Below are 21,167 nucleotides of genomic sequence, written 5' to 3' on the forward strand. Positions count from 1 at the left end.
TTAGTAAAGAGTCATTCCTAATTTTTTTGTATTTCCATAGTTTTTTTTTCAAGAGTCCTCTACACACAATAGACTCTCAAAAAAGTTATTTTGCTGTTATCATACCTCAAAACTATGATTTATTTTATAAATATTAGATTAGTTTTTCAAGCTATTACAATAATCAGGATGCACTGAAGTTTAACACAAGTCTTTGACAACTGTTTGTAAACCACTCCAACTTTTTTTTTAAAGACACGTGATATTTAGAAAAAAGTCACATAAATCTATAGAATAATTACAAAGCCATTTATGTTCTCGAGACAACTCCTAAAACCAAACTCACTATAAATTGAATATTGATAGTCACTACAAACTGAACGTTCATGTGACTTGATCACGATATAAAATATTATTAAAAGTAGGAAGTTCTTTCAAATGGCTGCTATTTTGCTATGGCTGCTTAACACTAACATTTCCAAGCACTAACATCAATATTATCTATGTAACTAGATAACTAGAGCAGATTAACCTTTCAGCTCCATATTGAATTTTTACAATATTTTACAATCTTTACTAACGTTGACACAAAGATAATGTAATAAAACTGTGTTAAACCAGTTTTTTTATTTTTGTTGTTATTTGCAAATTGACTCATTTTGTTTTGATGAGTTGCTGTAGTTGATGCTGTCAAACAGTAGATGTTCCTATAACAGCAATAAAACTTTCCAATTGCTTTAACGCTATAGGGATTTTACATTTTTTATTTTTATAAAACTGTCAAATACATTCAATATGTCTGATCCATTCGAAGCTCTTCCTAGACTCACAAACTTAGCCCTTAACAAAAAAAAGCTAGGCGTAATAATTTCACCTAATTACTGTACAGTAGCAGTGACTGTACAGTTATTAGGTAAAAAGTAAGACGTCTTATCGGTTTGTATTTACAGCTTTTCTCTTTTTTCTTATCTTTTGCACATTTTTATATGGTCCACTAGTGTGATAATCCTATACTAAGCTGAGAGGAGTGCAAACTTCAAATGACAACCTACATCGATTTTTATCTGTTTTCTAAACCTCGATGTTCATTCTGTAAAAAAAATAAAAATAATGAAATATATCAATTTACAGAGATGTTTTTTTACTTCCCAAAGCACGTTAATTTGGAAATCTACCACCTGCTATAGGCACAATTCAGTAGCCTTCTGGAATCATCGCTGAATTAGGAACTTGGCAACTGCCCAATTTGCTAAAAAATTGAGAACCTGATGAGTTTGGTAGTGAAAAGGTAAAAATTATTACTGACATGAATTACTCTTGCCTGATTGAATAATTCTAGCAAATTTGTGGTTACCTTTTTCTTACAGATTTGATTCACCAACCCATCTGATAGAGTTAAATGTTAGTCGCAATAAACTGGATTCTTCAGGTGACTTGTGTTGAATCAACACAAGTCACCTGAAGAGTGCACCATCATGTATATATACATACATATATGTATATATATATTTATATGTATATATATATTTACATATATGCCAACCTTAGATATATATATATATATATATCTAATGTTGGCGATCTTCACCAGACATATATGTGGCTGAACAAAGGAAACCTAACGGACAATACAGAGTCACTCATCCTGGCAGCCCAGGAGCAAATGCTCCCAACAAGGCAACTCCAAATAAAAATCTATCACACTAGAAACGATTCTAGATGCAGACTGTGCAAAGATGCACCTGAGACCATGCAACACATCATCAGTGGATGCAAGCAACTAGCAGGAAAGGCATACACTGAGCGGCATAATCTTGTCGCGGGTGTTGTGTATAGAAGTCTATGTGACGAGTATGGCCTTAATAAACCACAACACTGGTGGGAAACCCCTGGTAAGGTAAATGAAAATGATCGCGCTAATATCCTCTGGGACTTCTACATCCAAACTGACAAGCATTTCCTAGCAAACCAACCAGGTATAGTGGTGGTGGACAAGGAGAACAAGAGAGCTACTATAATAGATATAGCAGTACCAAATGACTACAATATAGACAGCAAAGAAAAAGAAAAGGTAGAGAAATATCTCCCTCTTTGAGAAGAGATTGAAAAACGCTGGGTTATAAGAACAACAGTAATCCCAGTAGTCATTGGGGCACTGGGCACAATAACACTGGCGAATAAAATGTGGCTTGCCCAAATACCAACAGCAATCAACTCAGGTGAGTTGCAGAAAATTGCGCTATTGGGAACAGCTAAGATCTAAAGGCGAGTGCTCAAACTCCCAGGTCTCTGGTAGAAGACCCGAGATAGAGCAGAAACTACCACCCATACGGGTTAACCGGGGTGAGGAATCGATTTTTTATTTCAATTTTTTTATCAATTTATATATATACATATATGTATGTATACATATATATGTATATATATGTATATATATGTATATATCTATATACATGTATATACATATATGTATATATACATGTATGTATGTATACATGTATAGGTATATATATTCACATATATACAAAAAATGTTTCCTCACCTCGGTTAACCCGTATTGGTGGTAATTTCTGCTCTAACTCGGGTCTCTTACCAGATACCTGGGAGTTGTACATGTAGCACTCGCCTCAAGATCTTAGCTTTTCCCAATAGCGCACTTTTATGCAACTCACCTGGGTAGTTTGCTGTTGGTATTTAGGCAAGCCACAATTTATTCGCCAGTGTTATTGCGCCCAGTGCAACAATGACTACTGGGATTACAGTTGTTCTTACATTCCAGCATTTTTCAATACCTTCTCCAACTGGGAGATACTTCTCTACCTTTTATTTTTCTTTGCTGGCTATATGGTAGTTATTAGGTACTGCTATATATATTATAGTAGCCCTCTTGTTCTCCTTGTCCACCACCACTATATCTAGTTGGTTTGCTAGGACATGCTTGTCAGTCCGGATTTAGAAGTCCCAGAGAATCTTAGTTGCGGTCATTTTCATGCACCTACCAGGAGCTTCCCACCAATGATGTGGTTTATTAAGGCCATACTTGTCACATAGACCTCTATACACAACACCTGCGACATGATTATGCCGCTCAGTGTATGCATTTCTTGCTAGCTGTTTGCATCCACTGATGATAAGTTGGATGGTCTCAGGTGCATCTTTGCACAGTCTGCATCTAGGCTCGTCTCAAGTGTGATAGATTTTTGTTTGGCGTTGCCTCGTTGGGAGCACTTGCTCCTGGGCTACCATGATTAGCGACTATGTATTAGCCGTTAGGTTTCCTTTGTTATGCCACATATATTTCTGGTGAAGATCGCCAACCTTAGATATTTGTTGGTGGTAAGCACCATGACGAGGTTTCGTATGCCAGTCAATTTCCTCATCATCAGGGCGTAGGTCCGTTGTAAGAGCAGCCGATTGAAATTCAGCTAGCAACTTATCTGAAGTGGCCATCGAGGCTGCATACGCTTTGATGCTTCGCTCATCCTCTTTCACCATCTGCTGTACACTTTTGAGTCCCTTCCTCTTCTGAGTACCATCTTTGATGGTACCATTTGGCATTCTTAGGCCATCTGTGAGCATAGAATGGTCTTTTTTTTTAAAATTAGCATTTAACCTTTCTCAATTACGAAGGTCATTCCGATGTCCTTGCTGTATACCTGTGTGAGGAGTATTAGCGAATCAATGTCCCTTTCTTTGTTAGCGTATAGCTTGATGTCATCCATGTAGAAGAGGTGGTTTATCTTGGTGCCACTTCTAAAATGGTACCCATATTGAATCTCCTCCAGCATTTTGCTTAGAGGGTATAGGCATATGCAGAAAAGCAGTGGTAATAAAAAGTCACATTGATAGATGCCTCGCTTAAACTTTACACTCGCCAGCTTTTTGCCATTTGCCTCCAGTTCTGTCTTCCATTTGGTCATTAACATCTTGATGAATGCCACAAGAGCAGGGTGAACATTGTACATACTGGGGCACTCAAGCATCAAACTATGGGGAATTGAGTCATAGGCCTTTTTGTAGTCAATCCAAGCCATGGCAAGATTGATTTGCTTTCTCCTGAGATCTTGACAGACCGTCCGATCTACCAGTAACTGATGTTTAGCTCCTCGGGTGTTGCGCCCAATTTCATTCTGAGCACTGGTCCAACAGTGACTCATGTGCTCTTCCAGTTTGTCTGCAACTATTCCTGAGAGCAAGTTCCAGGTGGTGAGCAAGTACGTTATTGGTTGATAGTTATTGGGAATTGGCCCCTTCTTTGGATCTTTTATCAGAAGTACAGTTCGTCCTTTGGTCAGCCATTCTGGATGGTCACCTTGTTCTATTATGCATTTCATCTGCTTAGCCATTATGGTGTGAAGTGATGTCAATTTCTTTAACCAGAAGGCTTGAATCATGTCATGGCCAGGTGCAACCAAGTTCTTCATACACTGCACTCTGCACTTGATGTCCACTTCGCTGATGGTGAGTCCTTGCTGAGCCACAGTGTGTTGATGGCTCTCTTTAAGCTTATTCAACCAATTTGCAGTGATGTTATGAGTAGTCTCTTCCTTCCAGATTTCCTTCCAGAACTTTGAAATGCTAGATCGGGGAGGCTCTGACATTGGCCCCTGCAGTTCACCTTTGAAATGGGAATACACTCTAGATGGATTATTGACAAACAGTTTGTTAATTCTCTTGTTATCTCGTTCTTTGGTGTAGCGGTTCAGTCGTGCCGAGAGTGATACTAGCTGCTGTTTGGCAGATTCTAGAGCTTCTATTGTGGCTTCCCTTTTTGGATGCTCCAAACTTGTTAGATCTCTCACTGAGCCTACTAACATTTTTCCGCAAGTTCTTGATCTTATTTTGTAGCCTCAGCTGCCAGGATGGAATGGTTTGGAGCTTTTTTGGCAGTGGCTCAACCCATCTTCTCCAAGATGACGGTTGCTGTACTGTAGATTAGGGCATTAGTCTCATTGATCGATCTAGTTGAGATTGACTCCAGTTCTAAGTTAATGTCTTCTAATAGCTTCTTATGTATGGCTTTGCTAAATTTTCGTAGTGGTACCCTGCTTTCAGAATCATTAGCAGCTGGCATGATATTTTCCACCAGCTCTTTCACCCTTGGATCACGGTCTAAGTGCATGTCTTCTTCAACCCGTGAGTCAACACATGATTGTGTATGTGTGACAGTGTGCGTTGATATGCACTCCTCGTTGGTCGAAGTTACCTCAGTGAACTGTTCCCTAATTTCATCTACTTCAAGCTCTGATATGAGGTGCCGCTTGATTATGTTACTCCTTTGAGCTACAAGTTGCTTAGCGGTTAGTGGCAATTCAGTGCGCATGTTTACCCACAGTTGACGTATCCTTCCCATGTGACCCCACTTTTGAGGTTCACTTATAAAGTAGCACTGCATAAGGTCCGTGTTATCAGTCCAAGTCTATTTCATCCGTTTTGAACCAGTAGCCCATTTTTCACTGCCTTTTCCTGGTTCAGCTACCGGCAGCGCGGACTTTGTTTGATCGGGCAATGTCCGAGCCGGCATAGCTTTGGTTATTGCACTCATCATAGAGGTTGTAGACATTATACAAGGAAAGGTCTTTTCTGCAGACCAACAGAAAAGTGCAGTGGTTGGGGTTTGAACTGATGACCTAATGATCACTGTCCCGATACCTTACCAACTGTGCCATCTGTCTTGTTATATAGATATATATATAAATATATATACCCGTATATGTATACATACACACACATATATATATATATATATATATATATATATATATATATATATATATATATATATATATATATACACGTACATGTATATATATATATATACACACGTATATGTATACATATATATATATATACACGTATATGTATACATATATCTATGTATATATATATATATTCACGTATATGTATACATATATCTATGTATGTATACATATATGCTTATATACATATATATATTCCCGTGCCTCTCAATAACTTTGAGCAATATATACAGACTATTGTCTCTTCACGTCCTCAATTTTAGAGTCAGTATAATCTAAGAAATCTTGGAGTGATCCTGAATCTTGCATAATATTTTGCCCAAAATTGTTGTTCTTAAAAACGGCTCGAATCAATAATTTTTCAAGAAGGACGAACTCGTAGCTCTGGGTTTGCTTGTCTTTTATGCTAATACATCCCAACTAGTATTTCTACTGCTATATCTCTGCATGTATTACAACAAAGAACATAAACATTTTTCTATTATTTTCGAAAAGTTATTTACGATTATGCAATGTTTCAAATTTTTTTGTATCAATGTCAAAATCTGCCTCAACATTTAAATGGCTGCTGCTAACAATAACAAGAACATGTATTCAAAACACAACATTAACTAAATATAACTCGTATTCACCATTTCCAAAGGTATATTTCATCTGCCATATTTGTTATTGATGCTGTATTTACTACCTAAAAGAGAAACCATTTTCAACTCAAGTCATATGCTACAAATAGGAATGATCATATTAATTAATTTTGTGAATCTTATCTGATTACCTAGTTTTGACTTGTTTTCTTGTAGACCATATTGTGTCATATTTCCTTGTTTGTAAATCTTCCGTAAATCATCTGCATTTAGATTTTCATCAAATATTTCATTTAATTGGCAAAGCAGATAACAATTTACTACATGAACCTTCTATACTCCAGGGTCATTTGTCTGCATGTCATAGTTGTGAAATATATGTACAGATCTCTGCATTTCTGACCAAAGTCAGCGAAAGTCTTTCTCACAATGATTTACTATGTAATTCTCAACATGATACGCGTATTTGATTGGCAAAAGGTTCAAATAGAGCAGCAAAGTATCTTGAGTCTTATTTTACAACATAATAAATATGTATTTATTTTATTACAAACATATTTGTATAATGTAAACATAATAAAATACAGTTGATTCTTAAAAAGATCACCTATATCGTCCTAGTTTAAGCTGTTCTGTTCTGCATTCTAAAGTAACAATACTCTTATGTTGAATTTTGTACTTTTGAACAGAAGCTGACAAGTCTGTTAGATCAATTTTAGATAAACATATGTGTATTATGTATATATTATTGGTGATGTATATGTATATATCTATATGTATATTTTATTGATGATTGAAACAAAGCTTTCATACCAAAAGTATATTCTAAAATAATTCAAAAAATTTCTTTCTCTAAATTTCTAAATAGAAAGTTATTTCTAAATATTCCTTTTGGTACCCACTAGTTTACTGTCTGAAAGTAGTGGTAAGTGGTGTACAGGATATCTGTTTGTTGTTGTGTCAGTAAGCATAACACTATGTGTTTACCATTTTTAACATGGAAATGCCAAAACAACCAAAGAATTGCAAAACTAAGTGTAGTTATTTTTCATGACATTGGAACCAGTTTGCTTAAGTGTATACCAAACATGTCTTCAAGAAAGTGAGCAATTAACATGAGGTAGCAATAAAAAGACTATGCTTCATTGTGATCAAATATTTACAATCTTCTTAATAGAAAAGCTGAAAATTATTTTAAAGACATGTAGTAGTAGTATTAGAAAGATAAATGCATCTTTATCAAACAACGTGCAAACGCTGCATAATTATGAAAAAGTTGATTATCATACATGTAGTTGATTATGATGAAGAACACTGGATATTTTGGTCAGATGCAGGTACTTCTGTAGTAAGCTCTTATTGCTACATTGATGTGCTTTAGTAAAGATTCATTCCTAATTTTGTTCCTATTTCCATAGTTTTGTTTCAAGAGTTCTCTACATGCTATAGACTCTCAAAAAATTATTTTGCTGTTAGCATACCTCAAAACTACGACTTATTTAATAAATATTAGATTAATTATCCAAGTTATTACTGTAATCAGATTGCTTTGAAATTTAATACCAGTGTTTGACAACTGTTTGTAAACACCTCCAGTTTTCTTCAATAGAGGAGGCGTCGTCCCACATGGTTTCTCTCTTTTGTAAATATATTACGAAGCGTAAAATGCTTATTCATTTTCGAGCGTTTCCGGAGTTTTGCTAATTGCAATGCGCATGTTGCCAGTTTAGTCGAGAACCGAATTTATGTTCAAGCTCCGAAGCAAACAAAGCTCAAAACTTTTTGTGAAAACTTCAGGCTAAACTGATTAGCAACATATGCATGCTGTATATTTTATATAAAAACAATGCTGATCACTATGGCCTTTTAGCTCTGTGGTTGAACATCCGAATTAAACGCTCGTCGGTGCAAAAGTCGTAGTGAGTTCAAATCCATTAGATGGTGGAAAATCAAGATTTTAAGATCTATTGATGGAAAACCAACAGATATAAAATATATGACGACACACGGACAGAAACTGAGAAGTATATATATATAGATTTATATATATACACATTTATATATATATTTATATATATATATACACATATAAATTTATACACACAAACACACCCACATATATATATATATATAAATATATATATATATATATATAAATAGATATATATATATATATATATATATATATATATATAAAGTTGTTTCCTCACCCTGGTTACCCCGTATGGGTGGTAACTTCTGCTCTAACTTGGGTCTCCTACCAGAGACCTGGGAGTTTGAGCACTCGCCTCAAGATCTTAGCTGTTCCCAATAGCGCACTTTTCTGCAACTCACCTGAATTAATTACTGTTGGTATTTGGGCAAGCCACATTTTATGCGCCAGTGTTATTGCGCCCAGTGCCCCAATGATACTGGAATTACTGTTGTTCTTACACTCCAGCATTTTTCAATCTCTTCTCCAAAAGGGAGGCATTTATCTACTTTTTTTTTGCTGGTTATATTGTCATCATTGAGTACTGCTATATATATTATAATTTCCTCCTTGTTCCCCTTGTCCACCACCACTATATCTGGTTGGCTGGCTAAAACATGCTTGTCAGTCCGGATGTAGAGGTCCCAAAGGATCTTAGCACGATCATTTTCATCGACCTTACCAAGAGCTTCCCAAAAATATTGTGGTTTATTAAAGCCATACTCATCACATAGACTTCTATACACAACACCTGCAACATGAATATGTGACTCAGTGTATGCGTTTCCTGCTAGCTGCTTGCATCCGCTGATGATGTGTTGGATGATCTCAGGTGCATCTTTGCAAACTCTGCATATAGGATCGTCTCTAATGTGATAGATTTTTGTTTGGAGTTGCCTTGTTAGATGCATTTGCTCCTCGGCTGCCATGAGTAGTGACTCTGTATTGGTCATTGGGTTTCCTTTGTTCAGCCACATATATGTCTGGTGGAGATCGCCAACCTTTGGTATTTTTCGGTAGCAAGAGCCATGAAGAGGTTTTATGTGCCAGTCAAGTGCCTCATCATGACTGCGAAGTTTCATTGTCAGATTAGCCGAATGAAATTCAGCCATCAACTGATCTGAGGTGGCCATGGAGGCTGAATAGGCTTTAATGCTTTGTTCTTTCTCTTCCACTAAAAAAAAGAACAAAGCATTAAAGTCATATATATATATATATATACATTTATATATATATATATATTTTAGTACAACCGCGTCTGATGAGTGCTTTGCACGAAACAAATTTGTAGTGCAATTGCTAAAAGTTTACTTTGTTCGTAAAAAAATTTCAAATATATATATATATCGAAATGCATCATACTTAGAACTAAAATCAGAGTGCTCAACATAGAATGGAGCAGTATAAATTAGAAAATTAAATAGTTCACTTATCTTTTTTCAGCAGCTGACGGTTTCTTGCTCGTGCATTCCTCAGGCTGTAAACTTTAACTCTTTCTTGAAAGTCTACAGCCTGAATAATCCACTAGAAAAAAACCGTCAGTAGCTGAACAAAAATATAAGCGATCAAATTAATTTTCTAATTTATATATATATCTATGTATATATATTTGGTAATTAAAAGCACATGAATAGATATTCAAAAATAGAACTCAAGAGTAGTATAGTGAGAGCAGATCTACACATTTATGCACTTAAAGTTGAATTTTGGGTACATTTTAGCCCGAGAACCTCGGAGAATGGTGTTGTCTGATGGAAAGTTTGGGGGGGGGGGGTAGGTGTGTGAGTGTTGGGAGCTAAGGTTATGAAGTTTGAGAGGAATTGTGGGAAGGATGCGGTGCTGGTCGAGAGGAATTGTGGGAAGGATGAGGTGAAGAGGGCGATGGTTTCGGGTTTCGATGCGATGGGTTTGGGGTTCGGGTGTCGACGAGTTGAGCGATCGATCGTCGAATGGTTGGGGTTGGGTTGGCAACCGGTGGGGTGAACGGTGTTATGTCGTTTCGGTTGAATGAACGCTGATGTTGGACGAGTTCGGGCGTGTCTATTCGTGGAATCGGTTAAGTCTCCCTTCGTTATAAAACTCTTTAAAGATGAGTAATAAAAAAGGGGAAAGTCGAATGAATTATTCATTATGAAAAATTTTTTTTGAGAAGACATGAAGAGTCTTTATAGAAAACTAGATGATATAATTCAAATTTCTCCATTACTATTTATTAGTTTTGGATTTTTTCCGGTTAACGGTGAATTTTTACGAAATTTAATTCAATTTGAACATAACCCCTCGGATTGTACTTATGGTATAGCTAGTTATGAAATTATTCAAAGGTTGGGAATTACTGAACGACTTGTTCAATGGGCTTATCCATCTTCACGATCAGCGAGATATTGTGTAGGCAACTCAGCTCGTTCAAACTTTTGTGGATGGAGATCAATGCCTATTAAGTTTGTTTGTTATCATCCACAATTCGAAGAAAATAATGGTAGATTTACAGCTCCAATTAATTCTTCCACTACTCGATCCACCATCAGAACTACACATACATCTAGAATTCCTACCACCACCACAACTACACTCGCTAGTACAATTCCTACTACCACCACAACTACACTCGCTACCATCATTCTAGCAAGTGGAATCACAACTCTTCCATCATCTGAAAATCTTAAGGGAAATATAACTAATACCCCTCCAAGTAATAAAGAAAGAGGCTATGGAAATGAAAGTTTTTCTGTAGACAAATTACAGGATGTCGAAATTTTTTATCATAATCGCATGCTGCTGCTAAAGTTGTAATCTAATTTTCATGCTTTCCTAAATTTTTATTCCACAATGAAAATGATATGTGAATATTGTATTGATTTTATTTTAATAATAGTATCTTAAAATATACAATAAAATATAAATTCTCCATCTTTGGAGATGAAGATTTTATTTCTAAAGGTTCTATTGATTTGCATATATATTCATTCAAAAAAAAAAAAAATCTTTTTTATAAATACTAATTGTCAGTTTTCTGTGGAGATGAAGAGCTTGTCACTTCAGAATATTGTAATTCTTTCTTATCGAGAAAGAAGTATGTGCTGCTTGACTCGCTTTTCTCATCATCTTCTTTTTGTTTTGCATCATCACTGTTTAAATATATAAAACATTGAGGAATGAGAAAGGATGAAATAAATGGATAACTATATATCTTTGGTTTTAAAATTCTCAAAATCTACTTACCAAAATATACATTGAGCTAAGCCATCGTATACGTCTTGTCCACATGTGCAGGAAGGTAATCTGTCTATAGGATAATCCAATGGTAAATCCAATTGCAACTCCGTTTCACTATTTTGAGAGTTTGTTTCTTTCGAGATGTTTTTTTCATCACTTTCCTCACCATCTTCTTGATACCTGTTTAATTTTTTGAAAATCCATTAAAAATTGAGAAAAGATGATGTATATAAAATGAATAATTATATATTCATATAAAACTTTAGAATTTAAAATTTCAAAATGTACTTACCAATGTACACATTGTGCTAATCCATCATATACATGTCCACATGTACAGGAAAGTAGTCCGTGTGTACAATATTCCCATGGTGTAGCCCAAATTTGAACACAACTATCTGTACATTTCCCTTCTGACATTTTACCCTTCTCAGAATTCTGTTAGCTTATGAAGAGTGTTATGATAATAATGATTTGTTCTCGATTGCTTTTATAAAGTTGAGCATCTGTAAAACGCTTGAGTGAGTTTAATGAAAATTTATAAATAGATTACAAAACATTTCTCTATGCTTACAATTTCGCGAAAATGAATTTCGCGAAATTACACATATATATTATATAGTCAACTTTCGCGAAATTGGATTTCGCGAAATTTCACATTATATATATTATATAGTCAACTTTCGCGAAATTGAATTTCGCGAAAAGTGAATTTCGCGAAATTGGATTTCGCGAAATTTCACATCATATATATTATATAGTCAACTTTCGCGAAATTGAATTTCGCAAAAGTGAATTTCGCGAAATTGGATTTCGCGAAATTTCACATCATATATATTATATAGTCAACTTTCGCGAAATTGAATTTCGCGAAAGTGAATTTCGCGAAATTGGATTTCGCGAAATTTCACATCATATATATTATATAGTCAACTTTCGCGAAATTGAATTTCGCGAAAAGTGAATTTCGCGAAATTGGATTTCGCAAAATTTCACATCATATATTATATAGTCAACTTTCGCGAAATTGAATTTCACGAAAGTGACTTTCGCGAAATTGGATTTCGCGAAATTTCACATCATATATATTATATAGTCAACTTTCGCAAAATTCAATTTCGCGAAAATCTGTTTGCTATTTTCGCCTCATTAATTCCTTTGGACACACCCATCATTCTTCAATTCACTATATAAGCATTGCATGATCTGATGGAATATTCTGCCTCATTAACCATCTCTTGATGCCTACTTATATTTGAGAATTTGGGTCGATCGAGCGTTGATACCATAAGGCTTGTATGCTTCAGCTAGAATTCGGTTAGTCGGCTACTCGCGATTAAGTTCGTTGAGTGTCGCTGTTTTCAGGGGCTGTTGTGTGGACAAGCGCCTTGGCATTCGACCTGATTGTTTTCCTAGGTTTACCTATGGAATTCTCCTGTTTGGTTTGGCTTAACCATTCCATAACAGCCTCTCGACCAGTAAATAGATGAAGATGATGAACTAGTAAAGAGGCATACATGGATTAATATGTGGATTATTTTGAGGATAACTCCAACTCAGCGTGAGTATATCAATATATAAAACTTATATCAAAAATGTTACGTTATTGAATCATTGGCTTTGCCGTTTCCGGTTAGTGCATGCGCACGCAGTTCTGTTTTTATCCTCGAGGATGCGTTACACGTTTTTCTAATGCTCTTGTATTGTATTCCTTATTCACATGTACTATTGTTCGTTATTCATAATATACGTTCTACAGCATTAACTACACACATATTCAACAAAAAAAGTAAATAACATTCGGTTGTATTTTTTACCAAGTTTATTTCGATATAAAGTATATATGTATATTCAATTGTAAAATATAGAAAAACTTTTATGTCAGTTCTTCTAGTAATTTAACAATTTGGGAAGTTCCTTGAATATGTACATTGTCAATACCTTCATTTTCTTCGTTATTAAGACTTTTACTAATTTTTCCATTCCAATCATATCTATCTAGTATAGTTTTTCGAACTACATGATCTCGTGTATCTTTTTCAGAAATTTTTAGCATAACTGTTAGAAAATCTTCTATTGAACATCCTCTGCTCCAAAATATTGCAAAGAGAAGACAGTAATCTCCACATGTTGTTGAAAGAAAACCTTGGAGTAGAACATCATTCCATTTAATTAACTTTATTCCAGAAAGTTTTAAGATTTGAGCGACATCTGGATATGTTGAAGGATCTCGTCCTGTTGAATCGAAATAATTAATTTCGGCTTTTGTTTGAATAACTCCTATCCAGTGTTCTCCTGGTTGATAAGAATAGTGTGTGTTAAAAATATATATTCCTTCATTCGATAAAAATTGTTCTATAAATTCATTTCTTGCACAGACAGCAAAAAAATGATTATTAGTCATGTGATCTTGGGAAAGAACATCGAAAATATTTGCTGTATTCATCCTTAGAATATGCTTCCACCACTGAGTCGAACACTAAAGTCAGAAGCGATTTCCATCATTTCATCTTTTTGTATATATGTATTAAGATAGACATTTTCTGGTGTTGCAACCCGAAAACCGATATCGATTGTTAGTGAAACATGTCTCATTAAATGAAATCCTTCGGATGAGAGATCTCCTGTCAAATCGAAAGCGTATATTGCAAGTCCAGTTTCATATTCACTCAGTCCAATTCCACTTCCTTCAGAAGAAAGATCTTTTCCCATTGCATTTAGAAGTTGTACATATGGTCGAGTATACATTCTATTTACAAAATTTGGAGTATATCGTTTTCCAAAAGGTAGTCCATCAATTTGTAGTTCTACATGACTCACATCGTAATGACCAAATTTGAAAGGATTACGATTGTATGATCCTTTTTCTCCATCGTGTGATGAAAGTGAAACAAGTATTAAATTTGGTCTAAGTGTGTTATCAGCAATTTTTATTTGAGTATGGGTTAATCCAGTATTCACATTATAAGATCTGGTGTATACCCGAGAAAGAGGATACTTTGCATTAACACCATTAAGTAGTTTTTCGTTATGTAAAAGCTGAATTGTTTGGTTGATTTTTAATTTTCGAAGATGAAGTACACATTTCGTCAACTTTACTTTTCCCCCTCCTCCAGGAGTAGCTGTTGCTGCCATCAAACAATAACTTGGTTTACTTCGGTCTAGTTCTAATTTACAATTCAATCCTGGAATGAGATATCTTTCCTGTTGAAAAATGCTAAGATGGAGTCGTCCAAAAAACTCAAACGAGTTTGAACCTCTAATAAGATTCTTTCTTGCTGTAGCCGCACTATTATCAAATTCCGCACCATCTTTTGCAAGATTATCATCTTGAAACCATCCTTCTGCTTTTAATTGGTATTGCTTTGCTTCTCTGCTATTATTGAGAAGGGTTTCTATGAACGATCTCATATGATAATCACTTGAATGTTCAACAACAGATCCATTAATTTTGAATGTTGCTGTTTTGATTAGCGAATGAAAAAACGCATCCCCTGGTACAACATTTACATTAGCAGCAGTATTGTCTAAATTGGAACCATCGTCCTTGACTACTTTTCCTTTGATTTGCAAATATGAATTACTTAAATCGATATAGTGATCTACATCTCCAGGTATTTCAATTTCAATTGGCCCATATTCACTGAGACGTGACGGAGCTAATTCACTATAATATCCGCGCTCCACCGAACTATGTGTGCCTGGAACATCAAATATACCCAAACTTTCGTTTATCGTAAAAGGAGAACCCGATATTTTTAAACCTGTTGAACCAATCTCTCCAGAACTCATCTTTCACTATTGATGTATGTCAATGAAATGAACTAAAAAATATTGAGATAATAATATATAAAGCATTTTCAAATTTTAAAAAATATTTGGAGTGGCTTTTCTCCGTCGCTTTGCAGGTTTGCTACGGTTATTTAATTTTCTTTTCCCAGGTTTTCTAACTCTTGGAATTACTACTTCATCTGTTTCTTCTTCTTCTTCTTTTGGTCTCTCTACCATGTTATTAAGATAATTGGATGCAGCATCTAACCCTTTTTTCCCTAATGAGATAGCCGTTTTTTTTGCTAGAGGCGCAACAGCTTTTGCTAATTTTTTAAATATTCCTGATAGTCGTCCATTTCCCATCACTCCCTTTCCTTTATATGGTGTCAATCCGCCATTTCCTGATTGATTAGACGTGTAATATTGAATGTAAAAGTTTTTTGAGTCTTCTGGAGTATATGGAATTAATATGGAATTCATTGTTTCTTTCTGAAATGAACCGTTAGTGTAACCTTCCCTCCATCAAATGGTACTTTTTCTCCATCATCACTTGTTATAAGGGTCTCTATCACATCAGTAGAAATTTTATCCACTTCAACGTAATGCGCTTGACTGAATTCTGTATAAACTCGAGAGAACTTCTTTCCACTTACTGGGACAACTCGTAGCAATCGTACATTTGCATCTCCAACGAGTCTGTTACTTACAATTGATGAATATACGTATAATGATGTAAATCCATAGTTGATATCCGGAGATGTGATGTTTCCGTGTTTTCCCACATTATAAGTTATCTTCGGATCTAATCCTAAGATATTTGCGAAATCTTGTGAAAACGAAACCTGAACACTCGAATCTCTTACATACAACATAGATTTGTTGGATATTTTGTCGTATTCGAATTCTATAGTTGGATGGAGATTGAAGGGTTTTAGAACATCATGAGTTCGTTGAATTACTTCATCTATATCTTCGTATCTTCCATTTCCAATTTTTATGTCGAAACGACGAAATCTCCCATTAAGTTCCGCTTTTGTGATGCTTATTATTCCTTCTACTACATTTGGCCAATTATTTAAAAACGATATATCTTTTAGAGCAACTTCCCATTGTCCTTCTGTAAAATCTACATATCTGGCTAGTCTAACTGTAAAGTTTGAATTAGTATTTTTAGGAAAGTCACTAAAACTAGCATCAGAAGGAAGAGTTACGAACTCCGACATTTTCAATTCTTTCAATGAAGTTCAATTCCTTATCATCCTCTTTTATTTAACAAAATCTCTTTCATTGACCCAGCTATTGAATGAATCAGGATATCCCATCCATTTAACGAGTATTTCCTTTGTTCTTCCTCGTTTCCGAGATTTGAGAATTTTCTCAATTCGAAAAAATGCGGGTTTTTTTACTTTCTGTAGTTCATCTTCATAAAAAGTTCCATCAACCGGTTCGTTTGCTAAATCACGTAATTTATAGATAATTGGTCTTTCAAAATCAAGCACTTCTGTAATTTGAAAAACTTCAACTGTCCAATTTATTGTGAAACCTCTTTCGAAAACTGTTCTAGCTTTACTAATACGAACGTAATCATCAATATTGAATTTGGGAGTACTGTCAGAACTATATTCTCCATTTTCATAAATCCTATTCCAGATTCTTTCTTGATTTTCATAATTTACATCATTCGGTTTTATTCCTAATGTTGTGTGAATAGTATTGTTATATGCTTTTACCATTTGTGGTAAAACATCAATATATCTACGATCATCCGAATATGTCATGAATCTATACATCTTCACCCGTAATGTTTTGTTGAATCGTTCTATGATGGAAGCTTTAATTGTCTCATTCTCAGATGTAAACCATTTTACTTTATTTTCTTTCAAAACTTTTTTGACATCTCGATTATTAAACTCTTTTCCTTTGTCTGTTTGAAAAACTCTATAATTAGTTCCATCCAATACTTTTTTTAAGGCTTTTGCTACCAATATACCTGATTTGTTAACAAGAGGCTCTACCCATGCTTTTCTTGAAAAAACATCAATCATTGTAAGTAAAAATGTAATTCCATCATTTTCAGCTCGATGAGATCTAACATCCATTAAATCAGCCTGTAATTGTTCACCAACTCCTGCAACAATTGTAGGTCTTCTTCTAAATTTCGTTTTTATTTGTTTGTGTAACGTATAAGCATCTTCACCACTTAACCAATCTCTAACTTCTTGTTCGCTTTCTTTTCTCCGAAGTGCTTCATTCAGTTTTCGTGCTCCACCTAATGAAGATGGTAGATCCGGGGTATAATAGAATTCATTTAGTAAGTCGTCCATTTTCCTCTTGTTCCTACATAAGGTTTTCGTGAAGACGATCTATTCGAATTGGATTTTGATTTATTTGATAAATTCGAGTTCGACTCCTTGATAATTTTTTCAAATAAGTTATATTGTTTCTCAAATGAACTTGGAGAAAAGGGAGAAGATACAATTGAACTATCTTTAACTCGAATCTTTCTTTCAAGAAGATTTCGTAAGTTCTCAGGTTTAATCTCTCCTGTAGATCCTGTTATTTTCCCGGTTAAAGAATCATAATTTCCAGACTTTTTCAATTTTTCCAGAAGATTTTTCGCTTTAGTTCGATCCTGAATCGAACCGAAGTCTTCAACTATTGAAGAAATGGAATAAGATCTAGAAGAATTTGACGATGGTTCTTCTTCGTTTAACTTCGGTGGTAATAATGTGTCTTCTTTTTTTGGCGATTCTTTTAAAACTGTAGAGTCTTGAGACGAATTATCTTCAGGTAATTCAGGTGTATCTTTCTTTAGAGTTTCTTTTGAATTTTGTGGAGCTGAAGGTGTTTGTGACATCATTGAAATCGGATTTCGAATAGTCGGAGACTGTTGAATTGGATAACTCCGAATTGAATTCATTTCATCTGAAAATTTTTGAAGTTCAGCTGCATACAAATTAACTTTGTTATAGTCTGAAATAGTGTTATCGTTATAAATTTGACGCATCCTATCTCTGGTCTTCTTAACCTTACTTACTCTTGGATTTTCTAATGGATTGAAACGAAGTGACGAACTATAGCCATCATTGATAATTTTTGAATCCTGTTGACTTTTAAATTGGTTCCTTTTGTACTCGTCTTCAGAAACCAAAAAAAATTTTTTTGTATACTTAGGAAAGCTCATCTTCCTGCTGAATGATTAATACAAGTTGAGGGATGGCTTTATAATCCGTTTCAATAATCCTTTTCCGTTTTGCAAAATCTTTCGTTTATATTTAAGAGGTTTGTTTTCATCGATAATATTCATCAACTCCTTTTTATGTTGACTCAGAGAATGGTATTGATTTTTCGTTAAAGGTACATTTCCATATATAATATTTTTAACAATTTCAAGTAATGTTCTAATTACTTCTTCTTTCATATGAGGTAAAGCAGAACTTGCAAGTTCATCGGTAAGACTGTTCAGTATTTGCAGAATTACTCTGTTTTTTTTCATTCTCTTAGAAAGTGGAGAATTATCCATGATAACTTAATTATTTTCTTCTTCGTGTTTTAAACAATCCTCCGAGCAATCATTCAACTAATCCTGGGAGTATAGCACCCGCGATCGGACCTAGTAAAGCCGATAAAAACCCTCCTTTTTGCAAAAGTTGTTTCTTTTCCAAATTCGATGTTCTAGGACTAATCAGTCGAGCGATGTTTTTACTTTGTCGACTCAAAGCTTTATACTGAGCATCAGTTAGTCGTTCTTTTCTTTTAATGAGTAATTTCACACAATCAATAATTGCTAAAATTAAATCCGTTTTAGCATTTTTAATAATCGATTCTTGAGAAGAAATAGAATCTCCAACTAGAGATAATAAAGTTAGTAAATTTCGTTGAATTCTTTTTGTTTCAGCCATATCTATGTGATAATTTTAGTGATGTTATAGTAATCACTCAGAGGAAGATACAGAAGTGGTATGGTGAATATTTAAAGAGAACTTGGAATATATACTTGTTTTATTTAATTATGGAATACAAATCAAAATCGTTTGCTTAATTAGGCTTATAAATAATCATAGGCGTAGAGTCAACAGGAGGGAAATTTCCCATAATTCTCATTGTATCATCGGTTTCTTGTCGGAGGTCCAGTCTCATGAAGGAATATGGTGAAGATGTTGCATCTCAGTAGGATTCCTGAAAATATTTAACTTGTCCAGGAAAAACTTGTTTTCCTAAAAATGTGATTGATGTAGAATCCCTGGGGTTTTTACCTATAAAAAAATAGTGACTATTCAGCGAAATTGTTCTAAGTTTACCAAAGAATAAGTTTTGTGTAATAGTAAAAATACTAATATTTAGATGGTGACTTTTTCGAGTATACAAATTGTTAGCCATCTTGATATTTGATGATAATTCCTCTATTAGATCATCAATGATCATCCATCTATTTTCTCCATCTTTGGGAAAAGTACTCGGATCTTTCAATCCTTCATGAAATTCCACTCCTTTCATATCCTCAAAAGCTTCCTGCCATATTCCATAGCAATATATAATTTCGATTGGAGGAGGAGTAGATATTAATTGAGATTGTTCAATCAACCGTTTAACGAGTTGAGTTTTTCCTGATCCTGTTGGTCCTGTTATCATAGATGTGAAAGGAGAATGTAACCTCACATCAATTGATTGTAGTCCGTCTTTCTCCATGTTTTGATAATTACTAACATTTGAAGTTTTCATTTAAACTAATTATAATGATGAGGAGATGTTTCAAAAATCATACTTTCATTATTCACAAGATTTTGAAAAAATACTTCTACATAGTTCACAGTAGCATTCATGTTTTCTCCTGTAATCCGAATAAAAAAATATTCAATCAAAGATGAAGCTACAGTTATTGCAATTAATATTAAAACCACTCCAAAAAATTGAAGCAAACTTTGTCGAAGCGGTTTTGATGTAGATTTAGTGATGTTATCAAAATGATTATGTAATAATACAGCCTCTTCAACTAATCCATCTGTTTCATCTTTTTCTTCTTCACAAGAATTGTAAACTTTAGAATTATCCTTATGAATAGTTTCCATAATTTTATATTCCTTCTAGTTGAACTTCTCAATGATATAATGTTCATATATATAAAACTCTTAACTTATAAATAGTGAATGGACAGTTAATCGATTCCACGAATAGACACGCCCGAACTCGTCCAACATCAGCGTTCATTCAACCGAAACGACATAACACCGCTCACCCCACCGGTCGCCAACCCAACCCCAACCATTCGACGATCGATCGCTCAACTCATCGACACCCGAACCCCAAACCCATCGCATCGAAACCCGAAACCATCGCCCTCTTCACCTCATCCTTCCCACAATTCCTCTCGACCAGCACCGCATCCTTCCCACAATTCCTCTCAAACTTCATAACCTTAGCTCCCAACACTCACACACCTACCCCCCAAACTTTCCATCAGACAACACCATTCTCCGAGGTTCTCGGGCTAAAATGTACCCAAAATCCAACTTTAAGTGCATAAATGTGTAGATCTGCTCTCACTATACTACTCTCAAGACTTGAAACTTTAAAGATAATTAGTAAGTATAGATTAATAATAAAAAATATTAAGAACAAGAGATCTTTCAGAATGAACTAAAATGAACAAATTAACAGCACATGGCAGCCATGACAAAAGACAGATTTGTAGCGCTTTTACTGAAAATTTACTTTCTTCTTAATATTTTTCTATTATATATTGATATATTTTATTTACTTATTTGCGGATAATTTGAAGACAATTTGATAATGTGCTTATCTTTAACACCTACTCTCAATTTCTTGCTTATGCAATCATCAGGCTCTAGATCTCTACTCAACAGGTTGAGTTGAGACAAAAGAAGC

At 34.6% G+C, this 21,167-nt stretch overlaps 1 protein-coding gene across 1 annotated transcript in view; it reads left to right on the forward strand.

The window, feature by feature from the left end:
- LOC137410410 (leucine-rich repeat protein lrrA-like) overlaps positions 1-21,167 on the forward strand; it is a 166,571-nt gene that overhangs the window by 85,435 nt on the left and 59,969 nt on the right. The gene's annotated exons all lie outside the window — the stretch shown is intronic.

Source organism: Watersipora subatra, unplaced genomic scaffold (assembly GCF_963576615.1).
Source record: "Watersipora subatra unplaced genomic scaffold, tzWatSuba1.1 SCAFFOLD_80, whole genome shotgun sequence".
NCBI classification, from domain to species: Eukaryota; Metazoa; Bryozoa; class Gymnolaemata; order Cheilostomatida; family Watersiporidae; genus Watersipora; species Watersipora subatra.